The 13097-nt window shown below is 39.3% G+C and overlaps 4 non-coding genes across 4 annotated transcripts; all 4 read left to right on the top strand.

The window, feature by feature from the left end:
• The first annotated feature begins 2010 nt into the window (after positions 1-2010).
• Positions 2011-2083, top strand: trnaf-gaa (transfer RNA phenylalanine (anticodon GAA)). Its single transcript has one exon. It is a non-coding gene; the product is annotated as a tRNA-Phe (tRNA).
• A 2085-nt stretch (positions 2084-4168) lies between these two features.
• trnaf-gaa (transfer RNA phenylalanine (anticodon GAA)) lies at positions 4169-4241 on the top strand. The gene has a single exon. It is a non-coding gene; the product is annotated as a tRNA-Phe (tRNA).
• A 2083-nt stretch (positions 4242-6324) lies between these two features.
• Positions 6325-6397, top strand: trnaf-gaa (transfer RNA phenylalanine (anticodon GAA)). The gene has a single exon. It is a non-coding gene; the product is annotated as a tRNA-Phe (tRNA).
• A 2085-nt stretch (positions 6398-8482) lies between these two features.
• Positions 8483-8555, top strand: trnaf-gaa (transfer RNA phenylalanine (anticodon GAA)). The gene has a single exon. It is a non-coding gene; the product is annotated as a tRNA-Phe (tRNA).
• Positions 8556-13097: the final 4542 nt, after the last annotated feature.

The raw sequence follows: 13097 nt of genomic DNA, 5'->3' as shown, positions 1-13097 counted from the left end.
TGGACAAAACCCTAAACTCTCCTCAACTCCTCCATCCTTTCTCCGTGACCCAACCTATACTCAGAGCATTTCATATTATTCTGTATGTATATCAAAGATACTCCATTTAATATGATAATATGATATTTAGACAGCTAACAAGACACCTTAGAACATAATGAGAAATAATATTTTAACAGTGTGGCTGAAATAGCTCAGTTGGGAGAGCGTTAGACTGAAGATCTAAAGGTGTGGGCAATCTGATGGAGCCAGCGATCAGTAGCTCCCCATTTTCAGTTAATTATACTTCATTGTAATTATTTGTGTTCAATTTGTTTGTCCCTCTGTGGTGTTTATTTAACTGTATGACTATTTCTGAAGCTTATACAGCATAATTGTTCATGTATTTATTACTCAACAGTATTCTCCCCTTCTTCTTAATTCACTCACAAAAGCCCTTATCTGTCACGCCCTGACCTTAGAGAGCCGTTTTATTTCTCTATGTGGTTAGGTCAGGGTGTGATGTGTGGTGGGCATTCTATGTTTTCTGTTTGTATGTTTTTGCCGGGTATGGTTCTCAATCAGGGACAGCTGTCTATAGTTGTCTCTGATTGGGAATCATACTTAGGCAGCCTGTTTTGCCACCTTAGTTGTGGGTAGTTGACTTTGTTATAGTGGCCTGTATAGCCCTAGTAAGCGGTGTGGTGTTGGTTCTGGTTCTTGTTTTTGTTTTTGACATTCAAAATAAAAAGAATTGTACGCTCACAACGCTGCACCTTGGTCCGGTCATTTCCCTGATGACGTTCGTGACATTATCTGAATGCTCTAATCACATTTTGATCTATTAATGTCAGTCTTTGAATGCTCCATTGTATAAACTACACTGAATAATAATATAAACGCAACATGCAACAATTTCAAAGATTTTACTGAGTTACAGTTCATATTAGGAAATCAGTCAATTTAAATAAATTCATTAGGCCCTAATCTATGGATTTTCCATGACTAAGAATACAGAAATGCATCTGGTCACAGATACCTTTAAAAAAAAGGTAGGAGCATGGATCTGAAAACCAGTCAGTATCTGGGGTGACCACCGTGCCTCATGCAGCGCGACACATCTCCTTTGCATAGAGTTGATCAGGCAGTGGCCTGTGGAATGTTGTCCCACTCCTCTTTAATGACTGTGTGAAGTTACTGGATATTGGCGGGAACTGTAACACGTTGTCGGACACGTTGATCCAGAGCATCCCATACATGCGAAATGGTGACATGTCTGGTGAGTATGCAGGCCATGAAAGATCTGGACTATTTTCAGCTTACTCCTCCTACCTGATAGCAGAGTGGCGCAGCGGAAGCGTGCTGGGCCCATAACCCAGAGGTCGATGGATCGAAACCATCCTCTGCTATGTTTTACATGTGGACAAATCAGCGAAGGTAAAACACCAATTAAAAATATTTCTAAAAGCCTTTATGCAATAGAAATGATACCTACATACAGTTAGGATTTGATCAAAAGAAACTTTGTTTTCAAATAATGTGTTAAAATGGTGTTTGTAAGCAATACGATAACTTATATAATACATAGCTATAACTAATAGAATGGTTGAATGAGACCACATTAATATTACATCAACCTGAAGGGTAAACACTACCACCCTCTCATAGACAATGGATGAAATAACAGGTCATTTTATCTGAGCAGTTGTTGAACTTCCATTACACATTGAGAGCCTGTGTCTGTTAGCAAGATGACTCCAGATCAACTGAGGCTCCTTTTCGTACATGTAATCACTAAAAAGTTTGCCTAATAATAACTAAAAGTATGTGTGAGTTTGTCATGGAACCAGCAGGTGGAAGCATTGTCTTCTAGCAGTTTGGAAAATAACGTGATTATTCCATCCATGTGGGAGCATTTGTCATGCGCTGTTCGAGAAAGATTAATAGAAAATATCCTAAAGTCAACTAAATAAATGAGACAGCTAACAAGACACCTTCGAACAAAATGAGAAAAAATATTTTAACAGTGTGGCCGAAATAGCTCAGTTGGGAGAGCGTTAGACTGAAGATCTAAAGGTCCCTGGTTCGATCCCGGGTTTCGGCAAGTGTGCATATTGTGAGGGCTGTTGGTTGGAAACACAGGTTCAAAGGGAACATTTAGTTGGGAGATTATGGGTTGGACAAAACCCTAAACTCTCCTCAACTCCTCCATCCTTTCTCCGTGACCCAACCTATACTCAGAGCATTTCATATTATTCTGTATGTATATCAAAGATACTCCATTTAATATGATAATATGATATTTAGACAGCTAACAAGACACCTTAGAACATAATGAGAAATAATATTTTAACAGTGTGGCTGAAATAGCTCAGTTGGGAGAGCGTTAGACTGAAGATCTAAAGGCGTGGGCAATCTGATGGAGCCAGCGATCAGTAGCTCCCCATTTTCAGTTAATTATACTTCATTGTAATTATTTGTGTTCAATTTGTTTGTCCCTCTGTGGTGTTTATTTAACTGTATGACTATTTCTGAAGCTTATACAGCATAATTGTTCATGTATTTATTACTCAACAGTATTCTCCCCTTCTTCTTAATTCACTCACAAAAGCCCTTATCTGTCACGCCCTGACCTTAGAGAGCCGTTTTATTTCTCTATGTGGTTAGGTCAGGGTGTGATGTGTGGTGGGCATTCTATGTTTTCTGTTTGTATGTTTTTGCCGGGTATGGTTCTCAATCAGGGACAGCTGTCTATAGTTGTCTCTGATTGGGAATCATACTTAGGCAGCCTGTTTTGCCACCTTAGTTGTGGGTAGTTGACTTTGTTATAGTGGCCTGTATAGCCCTAGTAAGCGGTGTGGTGTTGGTTCTGGTTCTTGTTTTTGTTTTTGACATTCAAAATAAAAAGAATTGTACGCTCACAACGCTGCACCTTGGTCCGGTCATTTCCCTGATGACGTTCGTGACATTATCTGAATGCTCTAATCACATTTTGATCTATTAATGTCAGTCTTTGAATGCTCCATTGTATAAACTACACTGAATAATAATATAAACGCAACATGCAACAATTTCAAAGATTTTACTGAGTTACAGTTCATATTAGGAAATCAGTCAATTTAAATAAATTCATTAGGCCCTAATCTATGGATTTTCCATGACTAAGAATACAGAAATGCATCTGGTCACAGATACCTTTAAAAAAAAGGTAGGAGCATGGATCTGAAAACCAGTCAGTATCTGGGGTGACCACCGTTTGCCTCATGCAGCGCGACACATCTCCTTTGCATAGAGTTGATCAGGCAGTGGCCTGTGGAATGTTGTCCCACTCCTCTTTAATGACTGTGTGAAGTTACTGGATATTGGCGGGAACTGTAACACGTTGTCGGACACGTTGATCCAGAGCATCCCATACATGCGAAATGGTGACATGTCTGGTGAGTATGCAGGCCATGAAAGATCTGGACTATTTTCAGCTTACTCCTCCTACCTGATAGCAGAGTGGCGCAGCGGAAGCGTGCTGGGCCCATAACCCAGAGGTCGATGGATCGAAACCATCCTCTGCTATGTTTTACATGTGGACAAATCAGCGAAGGTAAAACACCAATTAAAAATATTTCTAAAAGCCTTTATGCAATAGAAATGATACCTACATACAGTTAGGATTTGATCAAAAGAAACTTTGTTTTCAAATAATGTGTTAAAATGGTGTTTGTAAGCAATACGATAACTTATATAATACATAGCTATAACTAATAGAATGGTTGAATGAGACCACATTAATATTACATCAACCTGAAGGGTAAACACTACCACCCTCTCATAGACAATGGATGAAATAACAGGTCATTTTATCTGAGCAGTTGTTGAACTTCCATTACACATTGAGAGCCTGTGTCTGTTAGCAAGATGACTCCAGATCAACTGAGGCTCCTTTTCGTACATGTAATCACTAAAAAGTTTGCCTAATAATAACTAAAAGTATGTGTGAGTTTGTCATGGAACCAGCAGGTGGAAGCATTGTCTTCTAGCAGTTTGGAAAATAACGTGATTATTCCATCCATGTGGGAGCATTTGTCATGCGCTGTTCGAGAAAGATTAATAGAAAATATCCTAAAGTCAACTAAATAAATGAGACAGCTAACAAGACACCTTCGAACAAAATGAGAAAAAATATTTTAACAGTGTGGCCGAAATAGCTCAGTTGGGAGAGCGTTAGACTGAAGATCTAAAGGTCCCTGGTTCGATCCCGGGTTTCGGCAAGTGTGCATATTGTGAGGGCTGTTGGTTGGAAACACAGGTTCAAAGGGAACATTTAGTTGGGAGATTATGGGTTGGACAAAACCCTAAACTCTCCTCAACTCCTCCATCCTTTCTCCGTGACCCAACCTATACTCAGAGCATTTCATATTATTCTGTATGTATATCAAAGATACTCCATTTAATATGATAATATGATATTTAGACAGCTAACAAGACACCTTAGAACATAATGAGAAATAATATTTTAACAGTGTGGCTGAAATAGCTCAGTTGGGAGAGCGTTAGACTGAAGATCTAAAGGCGTGGGCAATCTGATGGAGCCAGCGATCAGTAGCTCCATTTTCAGTTAATTATACTTCATTGTAATTATTTGTGTTCAATTTGTTTGTCCCTCTGTGGTGTTTATTTAACTGTATGACTATTTCTGAAGCTTATACAGCATAATTGTTCATGTATTTATTACTCAACAGTATTCTCCCCTTCTTCTTAATTCACTCACAAAAGCCCTTATCTGTCACGCCCTGACCTTAGAGAGCCGTTTTATTTCTCTATGTGGTTAGGTCAGGGTGTGATGTGTGGTGGGCATTCTATGTTTTCTGTTTGTATGTTTTTGCCGGGTATGGTTCTCAATCAGGGACAGCTGTCTATAGTTGTCTCTGATTGGGAATCATACTTAGGCAGCCTGTTTTGCCACCTTAGTTGTGGGTAGTTGACTTTGTTATAGTGGCCTGTATAGCCCTAGTAAGCGGTGTGGTGTTGGTTCTGGTTCTTGTTTTTGTTTTTGACATTCAAAATAAAAAGAATTGTACGCTCACAACGCTGCACCTTGGTCCGGTCATTTCCCTGATGACGTTCGTGACATTATCTGAATGCTCTAATCACATTTTGATCTATTAATGTCAGTCTTTGAATGCTCCATTGTATAAACTACACTGAATAATAATATAAACGCAACATGCAACAATTTCAAAGATTTTACTGAGTTACAGTTCATATTAGGAAATCAGTCAATTTAAATAAATTCATTAGGCCCTAATCTATGGATTTTCCATGACTAAGAATACAGAAATGCATCTGGTCACAGATACCTTTAAAAAAAAGGTAGGAGCATGGATCTGAAAACCAGTCAGTATCTGGGGTGACCACCGTTTGCCTCATGCAGCGCGACACATCTCCTTTGCATAGAGTTGATCAGGCAGTGGCCTGTGGAATGTTGTCCCACTCCTCTTTAATGACTGTGTGAAGTTACTGGATATTGGCGGGAACTGTAACACGTTGTCGGACACGTTGATCCAGAGCATCCCATACATGCGAAATGGTGACATGTCTGGTGAGTATGCAGGCCATGAAAGATCTGGACTATTTTCAGCTTACTCCTCCTACCTGATAGCAGAGTGGCGCAGCGGAAGCGTGCTGGGCCCATAACCCAGAGGTCGATGGATCGAAACCATCCTCTGCTATGTTTTACATGTGGACAAATCAGCGAAGGTAAAACACCAATTAAAAATATTTCTAAAAGCCTTTATGCAATAGAAATGATACCTACATACAGTTAGGATTTGATCAAAAGAAACTTTGTTTTCAAATAATGTGTTAAAATGGTGTTTGTAAGCAATACGATAACTTATATAATACATAGCTATAACTAATAGAATGGTTGAATGAGACCACATTAATATTACATCAACCTGAAGGGTAAACACTACCACCCTCTCATAGACAATGGATGAAATAACAGGTCATTTTATCTGAGCAGTTGTTGAACTTCCATTACACATTGAGAGCCTGTGTCTGTTAGCAAGATGACTCCAGATCAACTGAGGCTCCTTTTCGTACATGTAATCACTAAAAAGTTTGCCTAATAATAACTAAAAGTATGTGTGAGTTTGTCATGGAACCAGCAGGTGGAAGCATTGTCTTCTAGCAGTTTGGAAAATAACGTGATTATTCCATCCATGTGGGAGCATTTGTCATGCGCTGTTCGAGAAAGATTAATAGAAAATATCCTAAAGTCAACTAAATAAATGAGACAGCTAACAAGACACCTTCGAACAAAATGAGAAAAAATATTTTAACAGTGTGGCCGAAATAGCTCAGTTGGGAGAGCGTTAGACTGAAGATCTAAAGGTCCCTGGTTCGATCCCGGGTTTCGGCAAGTGTGCATATTGTGAGGGCTGTTGGTTGGAAACACAGGTTCAAAGGGAACATTTAGTTGGGAGATTATGGGTTGGACAAAACCCTAAACTCTCCTCAACTCCTCCATCCTTTCTCCGTGACCCAACCTATACTCAGAGCATTTCATATTATTCTGTATGTATATCAAAGATACTCCATTTAATATGATAATATGATATTTAGACAGCTAACAAGACACCTTAGAACATAATGAGAAATAATATTTTAACAGTGTGGCTGAAATAGCTCAGTTGGGAGAGCGTTAGACTGAAGATCTAAAGGCGTGGGCAATCTGATGGAGCCAGCGATCAGTAGCTCCCCATTTTCAGTTAATTATACTTCATTGTAATTATTTGTGTTCAATTTGTTTGTCCCTCTGTGGTGTTTATTTAACTGTATGACTATTTCTGAAGCTTATACAGCATAATTGTTCATGTATTTATTACTCAACAGTATTCTCCCCTTCTTCTTAATTCACTCACAAAAGCCCTTATCTGTCACGCCCTGACCTTAGAGAGCCGTTTTATTTCTCTATGTGGTTAGGTCAGGGTGTGATGTGTGGTGGGCATTCTATGTTTTCTGTTTGTATGTTTTTGCCGGGTATGGTTCTCAATCAGGGACAGCTGTCTATAGTTGTCTCTGATTGGGAATCATACTTAGGCAGCCTGTTTTGCCACCTTAGTTGTGGGTAGTTGACTTTGTTATAGTGGCCTGTATAGCCCTAGTAAGCGGTGTGGTGTTGGTTCTGGTTCTTGTTTTTGTTTTTGACATTCAAAATAAAAAGAATTGTACGCTCACAACGCTGCACCTTGGTCCGGTCATTTCCCTGATGACGTTCGTGACATTATCTGAATGCTCTAATCACATTTTGATCTATTAATGTCAGTCTTTGAATGCTCCATTGTATAAACTACACTGAATAATAATATAAACGCAACATGCAACAATTTCAAAGATTTTACTGAGTTACAGTTCATATTAGGAAATCAGTCAATTTAAATAAATTCATTAGGCCCTAATCTATGGATTTTCCATGACTAAGAATACAGAAATGCATCTGGTCACAGATACCTTTAAAAAAAAGGTAGGAGCATGGATCTGAAAACCAGTCAGTATCTGGGGTGACCACCGTTTGCCTCATGCAGCGCGACACATCTCCTTTGCATAGAGTTGATCAGGCAGTGGCCTGTGGAATGTTGTCCCACTCCTCTTTAATGACTGTGTGAAGTTACTGGATATTGGCGGGAACTGTAACACGTTGTCGGACACGTTGATCCAGAGCATCCCATACATGCGAAATGGTGACATGTCTGGTGAGTATGCAGGCCATGAAAGATCTGGACTATTTTCAGCTTACTCCTCCTACCTGATAGCAGAGTGGCGCAGCGGAAGCGTGCTGGGCCCATAACCCAGAGGTCGATGGATCGAAACCATCCTCTGCTATGTTTTACATGTGGACAAATCAGCGAAGGTAAAACACCAATTAAAAATATTTCTAAAAGCCTTTATGCAATAGAAATGATACCTACATACAGTTAGGATTTGATCAAAAGAAACTTTGTTTTCAAATAATGTGTTAAAATGGTGTTTGTAAGCAATACGATAACTTATATAATACATAGCTATAACTAATAGAATGGTTGAATGAGACCACATTAATATTACATCAACCTGAAGGGTAAACACTACCACCCTCTCATAGACAATGGATGAAATAACAGGTCATTTTATCTGAGCAGTTGTTGAACTTCCATTACACATTGAGAGCCTGTGTCTGTTAGCAAGATGACTCCAGATCAACTGAGGCTCCTTTTCGTACATGTAATCACTAAAAAGTTTGCCTAATAATAACTAAAAGTATGTGTGAGTTTGTCATGGAACCAGCAGGTGGAAGCATTGTCTTCTAGCAGTTTGGAAAATAACGTGATTATTCCATCCATGTGGGAGCATTTGTCATGCGCTGTTCGAGAAAGATTAATAGAAAATATCCTAAAGTCAACTAAATAAATGAGACAGCTAACAAGACACCTTCGAACAAAATGAGAAAAAATATTTTAACAGTGTGGCCGAAATAGCTCAGTTGGGAGAGCGTTAGACTGAAGATCTAAAGGTCCCTGGTTCGATCCCGGGTTTCGGCAAGTGTGCATATTGTGAGGGCTGTTGGTTGGAAACACAGGTTCAAAGGGAACATTTAGTTGGGAGATTATGGGTTGGACAAAACCCTAAACTCTCCTCAACTCCTCCATCCTTTCTCCGTGACCCAACCTATACTCAGAGCATTTCATATTATTCTGTATGTATATCAAAGATACTCCATTTAATATGATAATATGATATTTAGACAGCTAACAAGACACCTTAGAACATAATGAGAAATAATATTTTAACAGTGTGGCTGAAATAGCTCAGTTGGGAGAGCGTTAGACTGAAGATCTAAAGGCGTGGGCAATCTGATGGAGCCAGCGATCAGTAGCTCCCCATTTTCAGTTAATTATACTTCATTGTAATTATTTGTGTTCAATTTGTTTGTCCCTCTGTGGTGTTTATTTAACTGTATGACTATTTCTGAAGCTTATACAGCATAATTGTTCATGTATTTATTACTCAACAGTATTCTCCCCTTCTTCTTAATTCACTCACAAAAGCCCTTATCTGTCACCCTGACCTTAGAGAGCCGTTTTATTTCTCTATGTGGTTAGGTCAGGGTGTGATGTGTGGTGGGCATTCTATGTTTTCTGTTTGTATGTTTTTGCCGGGTATGGTTCTCAATCAGGGACAGCTGTCTATAGTTGTCTCTGATTGGGAATCATACTTAGGCAGCCTGTTTTGCCACCTTAGTTGTGGGTAGTTGACTTTGTTATAGTGGCCTGTATAGCCCTAGTAAGCGGTGTGGTGTTGGTTCTGGTTCTTGTTTTTGTTTTTGACATTCAAAATAAAAAGAATTGTACGCTCACAACGCTGCACCTTGGTCCGGTCATTTCCCTGATGACGTTCGTGACATTATCTGAATGCTCTAATCACATTTTGATCTATTAATGTCAGTCTTTGAATGCTCCATTGTATAAACTACACTGAATAATAATATAAACGCAACATGCAACAATTTCAAAGATTTTACTGAGTTACAGTTCATATTAGGAAATCAGTCAATTTAAATAATTCATTAGGCCCTAATCTATGGATTTTCCATGACTAAGAATACAGAAATGCATCTGGTCACAGATACCTTTAAAAAAAAGGTAGGAGCATGGATCTGAAAACCAGTCAGTATCTGGGGTGACCACCGTTTGCCTCATGCAGCGCGACACATCTCCTTTGCATAGAGTTGATCAGGCAGTGGCCTGTGGAATGTTGTCCCACTCCTCTTTAATGACTGTGTGAAGTTACTGGATATTGGCGGGAACTGTAACACGTTGTCGGACACGTTGATCCAGAGCATCCCATACATGCGAAATGGTGACATGTCTGGTGAGTATGCAGGCCATGAAAGATCTGGACTATTTTCAGCTTACTCCTCCTACCTGATAGCAGAGTGGCGCAGCGGAAGCGTGCTGGGCCCATAACCCAGAGGTCGATGGATCGAAAAATAAAAAGAAATGTAGTTTGCTCAACCACGCTGCACCTTGGTCCGGTCATTTCCCTGATGACCATTCGTGACATTATCTGAATGCTCTAATCACATTTTGATCTATTAATGTCAGTCTTTGAATGCTCCATTGTATAAACTACACTGAATAATAATATAAACAGCAACATGCAACAGATTTCAAAGATTTTCGACTGAGTTACAGTTCATATTAGGAAATCAGTCAATTTAAATAAATTCATTAGGCCCTAATCTATGGATTTTCCATGACTAAGAATACAGAAATGCATCTGGTCACAGATACCTTTAAAAAATATGATATTTAGGTAGGAGCATGGATCTGAAAACCAGTCAGTATCTGGGGTGACCACCGTTTGCCTCATGCAGCCAGCGACACATCTCCTTTGCATAAGTTATCAGGCAGTGGCCTGTGGAATGTTTGTCCCACTGTGGTGTTTAATGACTGTGACTATTTCTGAAGTTACTGGATATTGTTCATGTAACTGTAACACGTTGTCCCCTTCACTTAATTCATCCAGAGCATCCCATACATGCGAAATGGTGACATGTCTGGTGAGTATGTCAGGCCATGAAAGATCTGGACTATTTTTCTGCTTGTATGTTTTTGCCAGATAGTTCAATCAGGGACAGCTGTCTATAGGCCTCTGATTGGGAACCATAGAGGTCGATGGACCTTAGTTGTGGGTAGTTGACTTTGTTATAGTGGCCTGTATAGCCCTAGTAAGCGGTGTGGTGTTGGTTCTGGTTCTTGTTTTTGTTTTTGACATTCAAAATAAAAAGAAATGTACGCTCACAACGCTGCACCTTGGTCCGGTCATTTCCCTGATGACGTTCGTGACATTATCTGAATGCTCTAATCACATTTTGATCTATTAATGTCAGTCTTTGAATGCTCCATTGTATAAACTACACTGAATAATAATATAAACGCAACATGCAACAATTTCAAAGATTTTACTGAGTTACAGTTCATATTAGGAAATCAGTCAATTTAAATAAATTCATTAGGCCCTAATCTATGGATTTTCCATGACTAAGAATACAGAAATGCATCTGGTCACAGATACCTTTAAAAAAAAGGTAGGAGCATGGATCTGAAAACCAGTCAGTATCTGGGGTGACCACCGTTTGCCTCATGCAGCGCGACACATCTCCTTTGCATAGAGTTGATCAGGCTGTGGCCTGTGGAATGTTGTCCCACTCCTCTTTAATGACTGTGTGAAGTTACTGGATATTGGCGGGAACTGTAACACGTTGTCAGACACGTTGATCCAGAGCATCCCATACATGCGAAATGGTGACATGTCTGGTGAGTATGCAGGCCATGAAAGATCTGGACTTTTTCAGCTGCCTCCTCCTACCTGATAGCAGAGTGGCGCAGCGGAAGCGTGCTGTGCCCATAACCTAGAGGTAGATGGATCGAAACCATCCTCTGCTATGTTTTACATGTGGACAAATCAGCGAAGGTAAAACACCAATTAAAAATATTTCTAAAAGCCTTTATGCAATAGAAATGATACCTACATACAGTTAGGATTTGATCAAAAGAAACTTTGTTTTCAAATAATGTGTTAAAATGGTGTTTGTAAGCAATACGATAACTTATATAATACATAGCTATAACTAATAGAATGGTTGAATGAGACCACATTAATATTACATCAACCTGAAGGGTAAACACTACCACCCTCTCATAGACAATGGATGAAATAACAGGTCATTTTATCTGAGCAGTTGTTGAACTTCCATTACACATTGAGAGCCTGTGTCTGTTAGCAAGATGACTCCAGATCAACTGAGGCTCCTTTTCGTACATGTAATCACTAAAAAGTTTGCCTAATAATAACTAAAAGTATGTGTGAGTTTGTCATGGAACCAGTAAAAAGAAACCTCAAGGGTTGCAGGTTTGAATCCCAGGCCCAAAGTTAAAATCTGGTGGGGAGCGATCCTAGACGCCATCTCCTGACAATTGAAACGTAAAACAAGACACATTTCTGTTTTCTGTAAACATGGGCAATAAAGTATTCTTCTTTTAAGATATTACACTGACGATAAAGTAAGCCATACCTTTTAACATTGCATGCTACATTATTTAGAGATACATGCCATAGTTAATTTAGAACTAGCCTACTATGATTAATAAAATGTGTGATATAATTTGTTTGAAACAAAGCTAAATTAAATGAAGTTGTAGAAATGTTCTGGAGTTATTATGCCCAGAGACTTCTCTCAGTTACCACTCGAATCTGCTGCCATTGCTGTGCATTAAAAATGGATGAGTGATACGGTTTCTTCTAACTGTAACAGAACACTTTTCCAATGCTGTTCCATTTTGCCCATTTTAAGACCATCTGCAATTCCCTAAGGGTTGTCAGTGCCTTCCACCAATATAGCACCAAAACTATGCTGTTACCGATACACACGACCAAGCTATTTGTCTGAAGTCATTTACCCATATAGAAGTTCACTAGTTTGTGTTCACCTGAAAGGCTGTTTGTGTGAAGGGTCCTCAGAGGTCAGGAGGGGGTCAGTGTGGTGGGCTAAGGTGTTGAATTTAAAGGTTAACATTGCCAATGCATTGTCAGCTAACATGTGGTGTCTCAGATTGAGGACCAGAGAAGAATTGTTTCAGATTCCTGTAGATACAATCTGCCTGATCTGAAGTCGTCTCCTCATTGCATTGGAGATGACTGTGGTAGCCTATCCAAGCAGCATTGGTTGAGTAGCATTGTACAAAAGTAACATGAAGATTTCTTATATACAGCATAGCTGTGTTCGAATTCTCATACTAACCGCACTAACCGTACTATTTGTGATGTGAATTGAGTATATAGTATGCTTATTGGTCATAGTATGCCAAAGGTTCCCAGATGTCATATTAAATTCGCCAAAATATGAAGTATACACGCAGAGGACACTATTTTGGTACTGTAGGGCCCATAATGCAATTATTCAGGAAATGAACATTCAGGTGCTTTTGTAAATTCGCTCTGGCTATCTACTCCGATTTCAGAGCACTCTCTCTGTCTGAGTGTACCAGAGCGCAGAATAATGAATATACCAGCACTCAACA

The sequence above is a fragment of the Oncorhynchus masou genome, chromosome 1 (genome assembly GCF_036934945.1).
Source record: "Oncorhynchus masou masou isolate Uvic2021 chromosome 1, UVic_Omas_1.1, whole genome shotgun sequence".
NCBI lineage: Eukaryota > Metazoa > Chordata > Actinopteri > Salmoniformes > Salmonidae > Oncorhynchus > Oncorhynchus masou.
This window is presented reverse-complemented; position numbering and strand designations above follow the sequence as displayed.